Consider the following 18340-nt stretch of genomic DNA (forward strand, 5'->3'; position numbering starts at 1 on the left):
CCCCCCCACTGCCATAAGCAAACCTAAGTCCCTGTAACTGAAACGCATTCTGCTCCTGTTGCCTGCCCTTCCTCTGCTGTCTCTCCTGAGTCAGTGTTTGGATGGTAAGCTCCTTGGGGCAGGGACCTGTCCTTTTTGTACTTTGTAAAAGGCCTTCTACTTGAGCGGCATGTAGGTTCCTACCTGACATGGCTGCTGCCAGGCTCAAGTGGGGGAGCCCTGAGGTCCTTGGAGAAAGGGGGGGATAGAAAGGCAAGCGTTTGGAGCCCCAGGTCTTTTGAGGAGCGCCTAGCACTGCTCCTTGGTCCAGGAGCTCCCTGGGAAACCCATCTAGCCAGAAACACTGGCTTGATTACGTGGGGGGAAGAAGCAGGCTTGGTTCACCTTCTGAAGGGTTTCTGCCTTAAAAATAAAAAATAAAAAGCCTGGTTCTGAAGTCCTGGACCAAGTGTCTGCTGGGGAATCTGGCACCTCTTATTTCAAGTCAGGCGAGGGGGCAAGCGGGAAGATGTTGTGATGCATCCCTACGTTTTCTTTTCTTGGACTGTCTTGGTGAAAGCAGCACCAGATGGCCACCCCTACATTGCTGATTTCTGTGACAGGCTGAATCCTGCATCCGTGTCTTCAAGATCTTGTATCACAAAGAGCTTTTGAGAACACATCCTGTGACAAAACCGATAAAGGTTTTCTCGGCCAAACTGCGCCCAAGTGGTGGTGCCTGGTGGTGATCAGAGCTTCCCCAACTTTGGTGGCCTTTAAGAAAGCTCCCAAGAAACAACTGCTTGTGTTTAGATTTTTATAGATATATTTATATTTTTGAATTTTATGTAAACTGCCTAGAGAGGTCTTGTTAGGTGGTTTACAAATCAAATAAATAAATACATTGTTTGGGGCATGAACAAATGGCACAGAAATGACAGTGTCTTGCACTCTTTACATATATTTCTAATACTGAGATCATTCTAAATTATTGCAGCTGTATCATTTGCAAAAGTGCTGGATTATGGGAGAGCATCTGAAGCCAAAAATGGAGTCGAGCTGCTTCTTTCAAAGCAGGAGACAAGACCCTGTTCCTCAAAGGGAGATGCAGGGATGGATGGAGCCCTGAGAAGCTCGCTTTCTTCCTGGGGCTGAAGAACACGAAAAGAGAGATCTTGGCGTTGAAGTGGAGCAGAGCCAAAGCGCCCTCTTCTTCAGCACACGTGGGAATCTCCCCCCACAAAAAAAAACAAAAACCACTGTGGCTACTTCTGTGCTCTGCTTGTTTAATCCTAAGAGATTTCCCTGCTGGCAACCTGTTTCTTACCAGAGTTAACAAGATGAACATATTATAGGGGTGGGATAGGATTGGATGCTGAATATGATAAATAAATAAAGATGGTGTCCTCCCTCCTGGTTCCCCAATTCCCTTAGAAAGCTGTGCCCTCCCATGCAATACAAATGCACTGTAGTTCTAGTTTTCTCCCATTGGAATCCTCTCCTTGTTCTCTTTTCGCAAACCTGGAGCCATCTGTCCGTTTTAACATATTTCCATACAAACGCGTTTCTCTTTCACTGTGCAGTTACTTATATGTGGTGTTTTCCTACATGCCTTTAGGAGGTACTGCAGGGATAGGGGCTTGACCCTCTATGGTTCTTACTGGAAGGCAGAGTATGAATGCAAACAGACCTTAAGAATATTGGGGAGGGGGATTAAAAGTCTACTTTCAAGCCAAGGTCAGCCAGGGTTGCCACGGAAGCTAATCCGAGAGATTCTTTCTTTCAATTTTGTTCATCACAGCAAGCCATTCAGATCTCCAGGTTTGGTTCCAATGATCGCGTGGAGGTGAATTCCTGGAGGCTTGGCAATCCTAATGTAAGCAGATAGGATAAAAGCGTCACAGTAAAAATCCATGCTTTATAAATCAAGCTTTTTTTCTTAGCATGGGGCTAAGAGAGACTAGAACCACACACACCCTGTCCTGACTTCTCAAAGGCCTCTTTGCTTTATGATGGGGAAAGACCAAGATGCCCCCAGAGCCACAGGATGGGGCCCCAGATGGGGTTCTTCTCTGATTCAGAGTCGTCATGATTTTTTGAACTCTCAGGTTCAGCTGCTCGCTTTAGCTCAGCAACGGGTTCACACCAGTTTTCATACATTTTATGCAGCATGATGTCAAAACGATTTCCTAGTTGCTGGGTTTGGGTCCCATCTGTATGGGGCTGTTGCTGTCAGGAACAGCTAGAAGGAACTGTGGTCTCCTTTACAGCAGGCTTCCTCGGGGCCCTGGTCCATTTAACCATGAAGCTTTAATACCTCAGCACACACTTTCACTTCAGGAACAGTACTTGTTTTTTAAAAGCTGGTTTTAAAAATCTGTCACTAAACAAGTCTTCCTATGAGTAGTTTAAATGAGATGTACTCCGGAGTCCAGTCTCCTGTCTAGCTATCCTTTCTGTCCGTGTCTGCTTTTGGTGGCTTTGGAAGATGCCCTTTGGTGACATGTAGAAACTCATAGGGAATGAAGTTTCCCTTTGTGGGAGGCCAAGGGCTCCTGCGAACAGGCAAAGAAATCCCCCTGCTGGAGTGGGGTGCAGCTATAATCAGATGGGGGGGGAACACAAATGTCCCTCAGGGAGGGGGGTCCACCACCTCTGGCAATTTGCTCTCCCCCTCACAAGTGGGGGACAGGACCATGTTTTGTCCCTGGGGCCCATTCCGAATAGCAGCCCCCCCCAGCATTTTGGGGGAAATACGTACAGCCCTGCTGGATCAGGCCTAAGAAGGCCCACTGTGTTCAGCATCCTGTTTCACACAGTGGCCCACCAGATGCCACTGCAAGCCCACAGGCAGAAGTGGAGAACACACCCTTTCTCCTGCTAGTACTGAGAGGCATTTTGCCTCGGGGGCTGGAGGTGGCCTGAAGCCACCAGATGAGTAGCCCCTGATAGACCTGTCCACCATGAGTTCCTCTAAGCCCCTTTTCAAGCCATCCAGGCTGGCGGCCATCGCCACATTTTGTGGCAGAGCATCCCATCGACTAATTACACACTTGGTGAAAAGGGGCTTCCTCTTGTTGGCCCTAAAATTCCTGGCTCTCTGTTTCAGGGGATGACTCCTGGTTCTAGCATTCTGAGAGGGCAGTTCATTGCTAAACCTACGAATCCTGATCTTTACAAACTGGGAGGTGGTGGGTCTCTTGTGGGGCCGCAAGAGGGTGGAAGGAAGGAGGGCTGTCTGAGTCCACAGTAACCATCACTCCGGGTCCTCCTCAACAGGCAGGATGTCATCTCTGCCCCATAGAAACCCCCTGCCAGCCCTCCCCTCTCTTGCTCCTTCTTCCCTCCAGCTGCTTCACTGATGCTCTCACTCTGCAGCCTGGCTGGGCAGAGCTGGCTTTTTAGACCCTTCTGGCCGGGCTCTCCCGCCAATCCGCTTCCTTCCTCAGCTCTCCTTTCCTGACCAGGATGTGGCAGGTTTCTGTGGCTAGAGAGAAGGCAGCTGAACTGCCCGATGGACCCTTCTAAGGATCAGGTGCGAAGAGGTGAGCACACCCCAGCTGGGAGGCTCTTGTGTGTTTCGCCCCATTGTGGCACCAGCCTGCACCCAGCTGCCCATCACACAGTCCACCTTGGGGCAGTGAACAGGAGCCCAGGCCAGCAGTGGCCAACAGCAGCAGGAGCGCTTGTCTTTGGGCACCACTGGTCTCTTCTTACGCCCCTCTCACTCACTTACAGAAAGCACCAACACAAAAAAAGCTTAGGCGGCCATGTAAAACCAAGGGTTGTGCTGCTGATTCCTAGAAGAGGACCGATCTACTAGTAGGCAGGCCCTTAAGGAACCTGGTCATGGGGCCCTGCCAAGAGGCACCTTGGAAAGTCTCTCCAGGGTGTGTGTGAGCAGGAGCCCCTCTTCCACCCCTCTCAGAGACTGTGCCTGGGGTCTCCCTTGCCTTCAAAAAAAGAAAAAAGATTGTGAGTCCCCATCTTCTCCTTTCTTTTGCTCTGGAACCCACTTTGGGGATTTTTGTTCCTTGAAGAGGCAACTGGGGAGAGCCAGGAATAAAAGAGGAGGCCCCTCCCTGAGGTTTCCCCTTCTGGTTTCTCCCAGGGGTGCCTCTGTCCCCCTCTTTCCTCCTGGTCCCAAGGAGTATTTGCACGGGCTCCCCTTGATGGAGGGACCTGCCTCTAGGAACCCCTTCAGGGTATGTTCAGGAAGGGAGGAGAGTTCTGGGGTCCAGCAAGTGGTGCTAAGTTTATGCAGGATGGTCCTGCAGGGACGAGGATCCTTTAAGGGCTTTCCTCCTGCTATGAGGTGAGGATTTGGTTAAGGTGTGTAAGGATCAGGTGCAGCAGGGAGGTGATTCGGGGTAGGAGAAGTGGGAGGCTCACTCATGTTTTAGAAGGTAAACCCTGTTCTTTATATGAATGCAGCTCTAGGATTGTTGTGTTTACTGAGTTTTCCCCAGATATCTGGGTGGTTTGCATGGGTAGCTAATATCCTGATGTTTTGGTGTGTGTGTGTTTTAATGAGAGAGCTGGATGAAGCTTCTGTGTGTGTGTGAACACTTGGGCTGAAGGCAAATGGAAGTGAAGCAGCAGGGAAACTTGCTGCAACAAGCAGCTAAGAAACATACAAGAGCTCAGAAGAACAGTCTCTAGCTTAACTGATGCAGTCGGTTATGCTGATAGACGCTCTACAACATGAGTTGCTTGTCAAGCAGAGGTAAACCTAGGTAATTTTGGAGCCTGGGCCTAAAGGACTATGCAGTCCTCCACACACACCCCTGCAAGATAAGCCTCCTCCCCCTTCACACACACACAGAGTATTTTTAACACATGGGGGTCACAAACAGCAACTGAACCTACCATAATGTAAGAATAGAGAATGGGCATGTTTATGCAAATATGCATGAGCAGACATTTCAGCATGCAACTTAACATATCCCCATCCCACCTCTTTCTTTCCCCACTCCCTGCTCTGTCTCTAAAGCAGGGGTCATGCTCAGGTGCCTGGTGCAGTGTGGCGTGGTGATCACACCACCCGGGATAGACTGAAGGGGATTTGGGGGGGCCCCAGGAGGCGTGGAGGCCCTGGACTTCGGACTTCATTGTCGAGGAGGAGGTCTTCTGTGTTGAGTCATGCTGATGGGTGGTGTCACCTTTGTGTTGACCCTTGTATAACTCGTTTGTGTCTTGGTGGCCTTGAAAAGGATAATTCCCCAGAGTGCCTCAGGCTGAAAGTGTTTTGTGTGGCTTTGGAACTGGGGGGTTTCCTCTTCGGCTTTCCAGAGGTGCTTCTTTCCCCCCGCCCACCTGCTTTCCCTTATGGTTGTCAGGGTCACCCATGACCAACATGGAGTTGTAAGCTCTTCTTAAAACTCTGGTGGTTTTAACTGGTTGTAAACTGCAAGCCAGAGGAGGCCGGTTCGAATCCCTGCTGGTCTGTTTCCCAGACTATGGGAAATGCCTCTATTGGGCAGCAGCGATCTAGGAAGATGCTGAAAGCCATCGTCTCTTACTGCGCTGGAGATGGGAATGGGAAACCCCTCTTGTATTCTACCAAAGAAAACCACAGGGCTTTGTGGTCGCCAGGAGTCAGGACCAACTCGACAGCACACTCTACCTGGACACTCTTTGTTATAGGGAGTATATCAATGTATTAAATAAACTGGGGGGGAACCCAGGCAAAATCCTGGTAGGACTTGCAGAATGAATCCGGCTCTCCCTGAGATCCTGGCTTCTGCTTGTAACCTTAAGCAGAGTCTTCAACTTGCACTTCTTCAGTCTTCTGAGAGCTGGTCGTGTGGTAGCCAGCATGGTAGCTAAGCAGGGTCTGCCTTGGCTTGTATTTGAATGGGAGATGCTGTGTGTGAGCGCTGGAAGATCTTCCCCTGAGGGGATGGGGCCTCAGCTCAGTGGAAGAGGGACCTTCTGCACACAAGTGGGCAGGTCCAAGTTCCCTCCCCGGAAGCATCTCCAAGAGAGCCCTGGGAGAGACTCCTGCCTGCCACCTTGGGGAAGCCGCTGCCAGCCTGTGTAGACAAAGGTCTGACTCAGTAGATGGCAGCTCCCTACGTGTGTGTGCTAGAAACCTTTGTTCGCCTTTTTTTGGAAACATTCACTATCCTTTCCCAGGATGACATCATCATCATCATTATGAATTCGATTAATAAATAATAATTTATTTCTTATTAACAACATGGCCTTCATCCTCGGCAGCAGGGCAGTGAATTGGTAGCTAGACTCCCTGGAAGTACTTGTCTTGTCGCTGCACAGAAAAACAGCCAGACACAAATATTCAATTAACCAAAGAGAAGTACTTTATTACGTAAGATGCATATTACAATCCTTTGGGTGAGCAGGCCTTGAAAAGTTAGCCTGGAGCTTCCTCTAGAGAAGGATGCTTATACGCCCATCTCCCCCAATGAAAGCTTTAGAAGCAGTTACCCCTTGACTTGTTTGTAGGAGAGCTTCGTGGAGGGGAGGGGAGGTCTAACAGGGGCTACTAGTCAGAGGGCTATTGGCCAGTGCCAGCCTCAGAGGCAGGATGCCTCTCAATACCCGTTGCAGGGGAGTCACAGCAGGAGAGAGGGCATGTCCTTACCCCTTGCCTGTGGGCTTCTCGGAGGCATCTGGTGGGCCAGTGATGCTGGACTAGGTGGGCCTCCTTGGGCCTGATCCAGCAGACCTGCTGTTCTGTTTTTATTTAGGAATACGGATTGCCTAGGACTCTTGTTCCTTAACCTTAACCCACAAACAAACCCTTCAGGATCAGCTATGGAGGCACAGGAATGCAAACATTTGCAAGACAATATATACATAACTGGTGTCAATGTTCAAGGCAGTGTACACAACTGAAAACCATAAATAAACATCAATTCAGCCAATATTAGAATCACAACATTTTTTAAACTGGTCTTTAAAAACACTTCTAAAAATAGGTTTAGCAAAAGGCCTGAGAAAACAGGTGTGTCTTGAGTGGCTTTTTAAAAGGCAGCCAGAGATGCAGGAGCTCTTCTATGGACAGGGAGCCCTTTCCAAAGCCCAGGGGCAGCCACAGAGAAGGCCCTGTCCCACGGGACCCCCTTCTCCAGCACCCACTCCCTTCTTGAGTCTTTTCTGAGGATTCGGAGAGCTCCTTTCTGCACCTTCCCCAGCCCCGAGACCACCTTTTGGAGATGGGCTGGCCAGAGCTGTGCCTGGGATTCCCAAAGGGGCTGGGCCCAAGCAGGCAGCCGCCCAGTGGGTTCCTGACCCAGGAGCCGTGTCATTCACTGCAGAGTGCTAGCTGTGTTGAGGCTCCCTGCATCCCCCTCCTGGCTGCTCTGCAGGGATCCTCGCCCCCTGGGCCCCCTGGGCCCCCTCTCCCTCCCCACAACTGTTCTGCCCAAGGGCCTCCTTCTCACTGTCTCCCCACTCTCTTCTAGGTGGCGCAGGATCCGTGCCTTCCTGGCCAGAAAGACTAGCAGAGTGGGCCCCCTGGGTGCCCCAGGGGTGCCTGCAGCCTCCCAGCCAGCAAAACCCAGCCCGGAGAGGGCGGTGGGTGAATCTGGGGTGGGACGAGGGCAGCCCCCCAGGGTGTCTTCATCCTGCCCTCCCAGGAAGAGACGGCCTCTATTTGGAAGGACCCCCTGCCCCAGCCCCTCTTCTCCCTCTGCATAGAGGCCATCACCTTCTTGAGGTACGTGGGGGCAAGTGAGGTCTTCAGGGCAGTGAGGGAGGAAAGGGGGAGTTTGGGGGCCAACATGGGAAGGGACCAGCCCCACCCTAAGCCCCCGTAGGCGGCGTCCTTGAAGAAAGGACTGGGGAGGAATGGAGAGGAGGACATTTCCCCACCCTTCAGCAATGCCCCCCACTGCCCCATGGCTTTGGAGACGTTGGCCTCCCACCTAGGGACAGACGGCTTGAGTGCCATAGAGGATCCGGCTTTCTTCTCCTGCCCTGTGTGGTGGGGAAGCCTCGGAGCGGGGCCCTGGGGGTGGGGGGTGCTACTGAGACCTTTCCCTTCCGTTGCCAGTTTCTGGACAGTATTCTCTCCCCCCCCCCCTCAACTGGCTTTCTCACCTTCTTCCCCCTTTTCTCTTGGCAGCCGGATGAAGCCTTGCTTCTCCTGGGACAGAGAGGAGAAGGTGATCAGGGGGTCACTCTCCAGTATGGGCCGCGTCCTGGGCAAAGCTCCACAGGGAGATCTGCAGGTAGAGAGGGATGGGGCTCCTTCGCTCCCCCCTGCCCCCCCGGCAAAGGCCGGTGCTCCCTCGGTGGGGGGCCTGCTTGGTGGCTGAAGCCCCCCTGAGCGGAAGGACAGAGGCGGGGCCGGGAGACCCCTCTTGCCACCAGCAGCCACACTCTGGCCCCCTCCCTCCCTCCCTTGCAGAGCCCGTTCCTGCCCCCCGAAAAGGCCCTCCAGGCCCTCCTGAGGGAGCTGCTGGCCCAGAAGCCCTCCCTGGCCCATCTGATCCGCATGACGGAGGTAAGTGGGGGAGGGGGGGCCTCTTCCAGCCAAGGGGAGGGGATCCCCTGGCCCAGTGGGGGTCAGCAGCTGGGGCCCCCTGCCCTGCCCTGCCCTGCCGGGGTTGGGTGTGTCTCCAGGGAGTCATTGAGCTCCCTCCTGGCACTCCAGGATTCAAGCTCCCTTCGCTGAGTGGCCAGGGGAGGGAGGCCCACAGACGGGCCATCGGAGCCCCCTGCACAGGATGATGGAGGGGAGGGGCTGCCCCAGTTCCCAGGGGATGGCGGGGCTAGGCAGGCGGGGCAAGGAGGTGTGGGGAGGGGGGGCAGCTGGAAGGACAGCCCGCTCCCTCTCCTGCCTCCTCGCCCTCTCCTTCTCCCCCCTTCTGCAGATTGAACCCCCTGCCAGCTGGTTGAGGCCTGGTTGCAGCGGAGGAGTCAGGCCCAACCCCGGAGGAAGAGCAGGGAAGGGAGGGAGCCCCACTTGGGCAGCCCGGAGCAGCGGGGGGTGGGGATCCTGCCCTACTGACTCCTGCCCCCCATGCTTGCCCCTTCCAGGACCGGAGGGCAGCCCAGCTTGGCTTCCTCAGGGCCATCCGCCAGGCCTGCCAGGAGACGCGCCAGAGGGGGGAGGATCGGCTCCCTTTCAGCAAGGAGTGGGCAGCCCAGGACGTGCTGGTGAGTGGCTGGCTGGCAGCCGGGGGGGGGGGGTGTGGGGCAGGGGGGCCGGCTGGGGGGTGGAGGCAGCCCTTGGGACGGGGCAGGAGGAGGGCAGCCCTGGGGTAGGTCTCCATCCTGCTCTCTGTTCCCTCCAGGAGGAGTTGGACACCATCGACCCCCTGCCAGATCACCTCTTCTCTCTGTCCATGGAGGTCCTCACCTTCTTGAGGTACGTTGGGGGGCGGGAAGGCCAGTGGTGGGACCCCCCCCCCGCCGGAGAATGTCAGGGAGGGAGCACCCCTTGGCCCTGGGCACCCTCCGGCCTGGGGGGAAGGGCTGGTGGGGCCCGAGAGGAGGAGGAGCTCCCCCCAGGGCTTTGGAGGGAGTGCCACTGAGGATCCGGCTCCCTTCCTCTGCCTGGAGGCCAGGGGAGTCCTCGGATCGGGGCCCTGGCTGGGGGAGGGGGGAGACCTTTCCCCTCCGGTGGTGCCAGGTTCTGGATGGCATTCTCTCCCCCCGCCCAACTGGCTTTCTCACCTTCTTCCCCCTTTTCTCTTGGCAGCCGGATGAAGCCTTGCTTCTCCTGGGACAGAGAGGAGAGGGTGATCAGGGGGTCCCTCTCCAGTATGGGCCGCGTCCTGGGCGAAGCTCCACAGGGAGATCTGCAGGTAGAGATGGACGGGGCTCCTTCCTCCCACCCCCAGGCAAAGACTCTCTCTGGGCCTGCTTGGCTCCCCGATGGAGACAGGCGCCTTGAGCCCCCTGAGTGGAAAGGACAGAGGCCGGACCGGGAGACCCCTCTGGCCACCAGCAGCCACACTCTAGCCCCCTTTCTCCCTTGCAGAGCCCGTTCCTGCCCCACAAAAAGGCCCTCCAGGCCCTGCTGTGGAAACTCCTGGCACAAAAGCCTTCGCTGAAGCACCTCATCCACATGGCAGATGTAAGAGGGAGAGAGGGGGGCCTCTTCCAGCCCCGGGGAGGGGATCCTTCTCTCATCTCTTTATTCCGTGGGGTTTGGAGGTCTTGCCTTCTTCCACCACCCACTGACTTGATCCTTTCCCAGAGTCCACGCTTCCTTTCTAAGCATCACCTTTTAGTCCGTTAGTTGGTGGTGGGCTTTCTTGGGGTCTTTGGGCATACTTGGTGGGACCCACCCGGTTCCTTTCCTCCTACAGGCCATTGATCTCTTAACATACTCTGTGGACCAGCGAGAAGTGGTGGCGGCAGAGAAGGCGGGCCTATTTCTATTAAACATGGCCATTGGGCCCCCCTTCCATTTCGAGGTCAGTCTCCCCCACCCTGGCCTGGCCTGGCTCCGGCATCCCCCAGCGCCCTCTTCCAGGTTCCGGGGTCCCCAGTCGAGCTCTGACGGGCCTTCTTTCCTCCCTCTCTCTGCAGGCAGAGGTCATCAAGCCTCTTCTGCCCCTGGCCATCCGCCGGGTCGGGCGGACAACGGCCCGCGCCAAGGGAGACGGGGGGGACACTTCAAGTGAAGGTAAAGTCCACCCCCAAGGGAATGGGGCAGGCAGAGCTCCCTCCCTGCTCTGGGCCTGGGCGGCTCCCCCTCTGGGCCCGCCGGGGGTCTCCGAGGAGCCCACCTGCTCCTCCGCCTCTCTTCCCTCCCAGTGCCCTCCCCAGAGCAAGTGCCTTGGCTTCCCCATCCTGCCCCAGGGCGAACATGGCGCTCCCTGAGGAAGGCCTTCTGGCCCCACCGCAGCTGGGGAAGCCGTTCCTCTTGCTCCCTTTGGGGATTCCAGCCCGGAAGCCGCCTCCATTTCCCGGGGACGGGCAGGGCCCTCTGCCCCTTTCCCAAACCCAGCCGGGCTCTCGTTAATTCTCTTGTCTTCTCTCCCGAACAGACGAGGACGACTGATGCCCCCTTGTGGCCCAGCTCAGGTGGGTGAAGCCATTTCTTCTGCTCCCTTTTGGGAATTCCAGCCTGGAAGCCGCCTCCATTTCCCCGGGATGGGGAGGGCCCTCTGCCTCTTCCCCAAACGAAGCCGCTCTCTCATTAAGTCTCTGGTCTTCTCCCCCAACCATAGGGTCTCTTCTTAGGACCCTACGAGTAAGGACTTTGAATGTTGGGGCTGACTCTAGGAATAGCCCAGAGCCCCTGTGACCCCCACAGGTGGGGGCTCCGAGGAGGCAGGCCTGGAGCCCAGTCTGGCCTCACATGCTGACCCCGGGCTGGAGCTGGTGGGAGCCTCGGAGATGGAGCCACTGTGGGGCGCCTGGGGGCCCGGACAGTCTACGAGGACATCCTCAGAGCCGGAGTCCCCGAGAACCATCTCCTCCCTCACCATCTGCCCCACTTCCTCACTGGTTGGAGGGAGCACCGAGCCAGAGCCATCGGAGGAGACCCCAGCTCAGGATGCTGGAGGTGAGGAGGTGCCCCAGTTGCAGGGGATTGTGGGGCCGGGGGCGGGGTGGCTGGAAAACAGCCCACTCACTGTTCTGCCTTCTGCACCTCTCCCCACACTCCGCAGCCGGGTCCAGCCAGGCTCCTTCCGGCTTGAACAGCTCGTCTCCTCTCTGGGGACACGGTGACTTGGGATTCTTTCTCCTCCTTCTCCTTTCTGCCTGTGCAGCAGTGCAGGGATCTGTTCCTCGTCTTGAGGTTAGGAGCTTTGGTGCGTCTTGTTGTTTGCTTCGTATTAAATTTGCATTGCTTGATCCCACTGGCATTGGGTGGGGAGGGGACTGCCTTTCAAAGAGCCAGGGTTCTTGCTGGACTGACCTCCTCCTGACAGGCAGAAGAGGTGGGATTTCGCAGGCAGGGGTCTCTCCCAGTCCTACCTGGAGATGCCAAGGAGTCCATGGAGATCTTCTGCTTGAAGGAAGGTGCTCTTCCCCTGAACTCTGGCCCCATCCCCTCAGGGGAACGTCTTCCAGTGCTCACACATGTCATCGTCTCCCATCCAAATGCAAACCAAGGAGGACCCTGCTTAGCAAAGGGGACCATCCATGCTTGTTCCCATAAGGCCAGCTCTCTTCCCCAGGGGCCCAATGGTCACAGCTGCCTCTGTTGAATCTGAAGAAACAATTAAATACAGAATTACTTCTACTACTACAACTAATATTTCACACAGTGGGAGCCAGTTCTTGAGAAAGGGACTCCGTGTGTTCCGTTGGAAGGAAGTCAAGCTGCCGGTTGCTTTTTCATGATTTCCTGCAACCCTTTTTCCAACTTTGAAAGTGTTCTCCTGAGCTCCGGCCCTTTCTTCGGACTGCCAACTGCAACATTACCCGGTCAGAGAGAGCTTGGCCGCAGTTACTCACGCTCTGGCAAGCTCTCGCTTAGATTACTGCAATGCATTGTATGTGGGGCTGCCCTTGAAAACGGGCGGAAACTGCAGCTGGTACAAATAGGGCTGCAAGATGATTCACCAGGACTGGACGTTTGATCATAGGACGCCAGGGCTTCGTCAGCTGCACTGGCTCCCTGTCCGTTTCCGGGCCCAGTTCCAAGGGCTGGTTCTCACCTTTTGAAGCCCTAAGTGGCTTGGGACCCGGTTACCTGAGAGAGACTTTGCCCTATATGTCCCTCCCGAACCATGGAGATCTTCTTTGGAGGCCCTCCTCCGGGTGCCCCGCCAAACGAGGTGAGGCGGGAGGCTCCCAGGGAGAGGGCCTTTTTGGTGGTGGCACCCCCTTTATGGAATAGCCTCCCCAGTGAGGTTCCCCTGGCTTTATCATTGCGTTCTTGTCAAGACCTTTTGGTTCACCCAGGCCGTTTAAATCTGGGTTTTCATCTTTGCTCTGATTTTTAACTCATTTTAAAATGAGTTTTTATGCTGTTTTGGATTGTATTTTGTATTCTCTTTTTACCTTTTTTTTTTTTTTTTTGGTCTGTTATGATTTAATGTGTGTTTGTTGTGTTTTAATCCTCGTGAGCCGCCCAGAGAACAATTTGTTGTGGGACGGCTAACAAACAAAGTAGTTTGTTGTTTTATTGTTTGTTCTATTTATTGCAACAAACAGCACTGTGTGTTTCCTACTGAAGCCAGAGGAGGCTAACATGGGGCAAACCAACCAACTGCTCCTTCCACCTAAGATTCCTGGGGGAGCGTGAAGTGGCAAACCCCTCTCTCGATGGGGGGCTAAGCCGTCCTGGGCCTGGGCGTGTGACTAAGGCGGACCCAGAAGGGAGAGCAGCCCGCTTAGGAGCCTAGGAAGCTGCCATCTACTGGGTCAGACCAGTGGTCTATCTAGCTCAGTCTTGTCACTTCAGCAACAAGGGTTTGTTCGGAGACTGAAAGAAAAGGCATGCAAGAAGAAGAATCCTCGTTCCCTAGCACAGATTGCAGGAGGGTTTTCATTCACCTGGCCGTGCAGATTCCCAGCCATCCGTCCAGAAAAAGCACTTCCCTGACTTGGTCCGAACTTATTCCACACAGGCCTTCCCACCATCTCAGCTCGGCTCGCTGCTTCCTGTGGGCCTTCCGGGACAGACGGACGCCCAGAGACCCAAGCTTTCTCCTCCTCTCCAGGAGGCAGCTGGGCCAGAAATCCCCACCCGGTCCTCTGGATTGGTCCCTGGGATTTGAATTTCCCGGGCTTTCCCCCTTTTTCGGAGAGCCTCCCCCCCCCAGCAGTTGCTCCAGTGAGTCCTCCAAGCTAGAGAGTCAGAAGAGTCCGCCTTCCCCTCCTTCTCCCCCCAGAATGGGGAGGCCTGCTAGGGGCAGGTTCCTCGATGTGTTGCTGCTGTGCAGCTCTGGTGGTTGCTGGAAAGCCGACTATAGGACGGTTTACAAGGCGGGAAAACAACCACAGGCCCGATTAACCTCTGCAAACCACTGAGCGCTCCCACTCAGCAGCAAGAGCCGCCTGTGAATGCCAGGCTCAGGCCAGCAGCAGCAGCAGCAGGAGAGAAGGCAGGTCCTCCCCTCTTGCCGGGGGGGGCACTGTGGGGAGCAGGATGCCGGCCTGGATGGGCCTCTTGGGGCCTGTTCTTACATTCTTGAAAGCAGAAAGAGAAACTCACAAAGCAGGCCAGTATGTCCACGGTTCCTGAGCATGTGCAGAGTTGAGCTTGTTCATAAACTTGGTTGTCAACCGAAATCGTTTCTGTCAGTTCCCACATTAAACTGTGGCTGGGGATGATGGGAATTGTAGTCTGACAACAGTTGCAGGGCCACATTTGCCCACCACCCCTGCCCTGGAGCAAGCTACTTTCAGAAAACAGTTTTCAGTTTAGGACCAGAGGAAGCGGCCTTCTACCGAGTCAGACCCTTGGTCCAGCTGGCTCAGGATTGTCTGCACAGACTGGCAGCAGCTTCTCCAAGGTTTCAGGCAGCTTCTCAGCCCTGTCTGGAGATGCTGCTGGGGAGGGAACTTGGGACCTTCTGCATGCAAGCAGGAAGGTGCTCTTCCCTGAGCGGCCCCATCCCCTCAGGGGAATCCCTTACCTGCGGTCTCCCACCCAAATGCAAACCAGGGCAGACCCTGCTCAGCAAAGGGAAGCCTTCACGCTGGCTGCCCCAAGGCCAGCTCTCCTCCCTTATTCCCGGCTCACCTGGAGGTGCCGATTGCCTGGACTTCTGTGTCGCTTGCCTCCGTTCAGTCCCTTGGAGTCTGTTGGGTAAGAACAGCTCAGATCACCTGCTTGGAAAGAGATTGATAGTACCACCGTCTTATGTTCGGGATCAGAGACGGGATCACATTTCAGCCTCTTGTGATAATTTCCCCAGCCATCTCATGGTCTTGTGGCAATAATCAATACCTCAATCATGCCGAGAATATGGCTTTTTGGACCTATATTTTTGGTCCTCCGATGAAGAGCTTCATCAGAGGAGACCCAGGACAGAGAACTAGGGATCTTTCCCCTCTTACACGCCCCCTTATTTGGGGTTTCTTTTCTCTTTCCCTCGGTCCCGTCTGTCCCTCAACTTTTCCCGCTCCGCAGGGCTGTTGGGAAGGCGCAATGGTGCCGGCCTATCACCTTTCCTTGACAGCAGGGATGGGTCATTTGGCAATTGCCCCTGTCCTCCTGCCTGGTGGGATTTCTTGTCCTCTCACTTCCCATCTCAAGGGACCCCCTGATCACAACAATTAAATGTTGCCCGTGAAAGTTTATCTTTCTGAACCCAAACACCAGAATTTGCAAAATAAAAGGGAGTTACCAAAACTCTTGTTCAGGATTGGGTCTCTGTGTGTGTGTCCCCCAAAGGGAGGAGGCTTTCTTGTGGCTGTTGCTGGCTTGTTTATTTGCGAGTAAAGTGAAGTAGAAAATCCAGGCTGAGCCAGCCAGCCGCCCCCAGGAGCTCTCCAGGCAGGGACCGACTTCTGCAGGCCGCTCCGGACCCTCCTCCCAGGATCGGGCCCTTTCCAAAAGCAGAGATGGGGGTCCCAGCCCCCTCCTGGACACGCGCTCCCCCTGCGGGCAGGCCGCTCGGCGGAAACTGGCTGGGCTCCCTTCAGAGCCAGGGGCGGCTCCTGGGAGGGGCACCACCGCCCCCCCCCTCGGCCCTTCCAGGCACACCCAGCAACTGCTGCCATTTTGAATTTTTGAATTCTGGGAAGCCGTTAGTGGCCGTTCCGTCCTGCCCGGGGGGGGCCGCCTCCTCGCCTGCCTGCCTCTCTGCCCCCTCCCTCTCTGTGCTCCGACGTGGACTCTCTGGGCTCTGCCCTTCGATGCTCCGGGAGTGGTTTCCTCCCCCACATGCAGTGATCTGATTTGCATATCGAAAATTAATATTAAACGCCTTGACATCCAATGAGAAGCGCTGCCTTTGTTTTGGGGAGGGGGGCATCTCTGTCTGTGTGGACATTTACAGTCTGTGTTTCCTCCAAGGAGCAGCACAGAGTGCTAATGCTGTTAGACTGCTCTGCCCAACAACCCTGCGAGGTAGATTGTTTGTTTGATTGATTTATATACCGCCCTTCCAAAATGGCTCAGGGCGGTTTACAACAGGATAAAAACAATTAAAACCAGTCAACAATTAAAATCAAAACTATACAAACCGAATAAAACCAATTAAACATTCAAACAGCTAAAAACCCTGGAAAACCAAGGCAACCATTTAAAACAGTTTACAGCAGTTTAAAGACCCTGGAAGGCCCGGCCCAACAAAGAGGTTTGATGGCTCTCCTGAGAGACAGCAATGATCTCGAATTACGGATTTCTGCCGGGAGTGCAATCCACAGCCCAGCCCGGGAGCGGCCACAGAGAAGGCCCGCCTCTGAGTGGCCACCAGACGGGCCCGTGGCCACTGGAGACGGACCTCCTCGGATGACCTTAAGGTGCGGTGGGGATCATGCAGACAGAGAAGTGAACGTGTGCCAGAGTCACTCGGGGAGTTCCGCAGCTGAACGGGGATTTGCAGCTTGTATTTCCCCTGCCTGCTCCTCCAACATGCTCACCTCACTGTGCCTCAGAGTGGACGCGTTTGCTCTCCATAGAAGTCGCCTTCCGTAGCTGGTCTGTGCTTTGCTTGTGGCTTATACAGGTGTGTGTGTGTGTGTGTGTGTGTGTGTGTGTGTGTGTGTGTGTGTGTTGATCCCGCTTGTGCGAAATACAACTCTGCACCCGACTGTGGTCCTATTCAGTGCTCAAAACGAACTGGTGTTGTTGTTGTTGTTGTTTTTAATGTCTCTCTCTCTGATGATGAGCAACCGAGATTGCAGGAATGGTCCCCTTGGCTAAGCAGAGTCCACTCTTGTTTGCATTTGAAGGGGAGACTCCATGTGTGAGCACTGTCCAAGATTCCCCTGAGGGGATAATGGGGCCGCTCTGGGAAGAGCATCCAGGTTCCCAGTCCCCTCCCTGGCAGCATCTCCAAGTAGGGCTGAGAGAGACTCCTGCCTGCAACCCTGGAGAAGCTGCTGCCAGTCTGGGTAGACAATCCTGAGCTCGGTGGGCCAAGGGTCGGACTCAGTATATGGCAGCTTCCTATGTTCCTACTAAACAAAATGTTGGCCGCTTTCAGGATCACTCTCCCAATGTGCTTGTTGCTTCACCCCTGCATAATGCTGTGTTTTTTTGAGAAATGCATCATCAGCCAGCCTCCTCCCAGCCAGAGGAGGAGGTCGCTGATGGGTCCTCTTCCGCTTTCCTCCTTCCTCCTATCACACCTTGTTATCTTTGTGTCTGGCCAATGACTGTCAGAACGACTCCATTCCATCCCACATCCAGGGTTTGTGGGCTTCTCCTCCATCCTTACTGGGAGCTTACTGGTTTCCCATCTTCTGAATGGTTGGGACGCTTATTGAGGTGTGCTTTTCGGACGGAAGGAAGGTCTGTCCTGTTGCTGAATTGTGCTTAGAGAAGAAAGTGAGTCTGTGTTTGCAGGCTAGATGTTGATGCTTGATTCTCCCCTCCACTGCCTTTGAATTTGGCTCCTGTCTCCCTCCCATTTCTGACACTCAAATTTGCCCCTTCAGTGCAAGTCGGAGTTCAGCTGTTTTCTGGCCAGAAGGGTGGTGAATTTGCACTCGGAGCGCCAGAAGGAGGGGGAAAGACCTGTGTCTAATACTTCCAATTGCAATGTACACACCAAAGGAGCACAGTGGGAATATGTCCGTGTTCCGATTCATGCACGTATCGTCTGTCCACACACTTTTTGCACATGCAGATTTGTGTGCCCACACAGTGGCGCTGGCAGGAACAGCCCATGTGACATTTGAAGGGGCCTAGAACCAGTTGCATGGTGAAAATCATCCCACGTGAAGTGATTCCCCAGAAACCCGCCGTTTCAGCTGCAGGGAAATGTACTGTCTGCATATCCTCAAATCATCTCGGCTGTATCACAGTGATGCAAAGGCATTGGGTCTCTGTCTGGCTTCCCCAACCCCACCCTTGAAGGGGCTTACTTCTAATTTGCGTGGACTTTGCCATTCAACTTTGGGACAACATTTCGGGGCAGGTGCCATTGTCAGTCTGGATGGGACATGGCCGGAAAGGGAGAGACCCCCGGAAGAACCGCAGGGGCCCCCGAGTTCCAAGGAGGGTCCTCGACCCCAGAGGACCAGCGGCCGTTGGGTTGGCAGTTAGCTGGTGATGCAGCCCCCTTTGTGAGGTCACCCGTCGCTACGGGGTCCTGGGGCCGGAATCCTCGCTGGCTCCCTTGAATGCATGTGAGAGTGAAAGAGAGCGGGTGTCTGGGAGAGTGGCTGTGGCGGCGAAAGAGATTTAGAGAGTGATTGGGCGCGATTGTGAGAGTGAAAGAGAGAGCGATTGAGAGAGAGAGAGAGATAGTAAATAGCAGAGCAGTCTTCTGATTTGTTTGGGATAGGGAGGGGGAGGGGGTTG

General features: G+C 54.8%; 1 long non-coding RNA gene across 7 annotated transcripts in view; it reads left to right on the plus strand.

Annotated features, from left to right (window-relative positions):
• LOC128337633 (uncharacterized) overlaps positions 1-18340 on the plus strand; it is a 79873-nt gene that overhangs the window by 20887 nt on the left and 40646 nt on the right. For 6 of the 7 annotated variants that reach the window (XR_008312343.1, XR_008312338.1, XR_008312344.1 and 3 more), the window contains one exon: positions 977-1554. The exons of the other annotated variant lie outside the window; for it this stretch is intronic. This is a non-coding gene — a long non-coding RNA (uncharacterized LOC128337633). Of the gene's footprint in view, positions 1-976; positions 1555-18340 lie in introns of those variants that run through there. 7 annotated transcript variants of the gene reach the window in all.

This window comes from Hemicordylus capensis, chromosome 14, assembly GCF_027244095.1.
Source record: "Hemicordylus capensis ecotype Gifberg chromosome 14, rHemCap1.1.pri, whole genome shotgun sequence".
In the NCBI taxonomy this organism is placed as follows: domain Eukaryota; kingdom Metazoa; phylum Chordata; class Lepidosauria; order Squamata; family Cordylidae; genus Hemicordylus; species Hemicordylus capensis.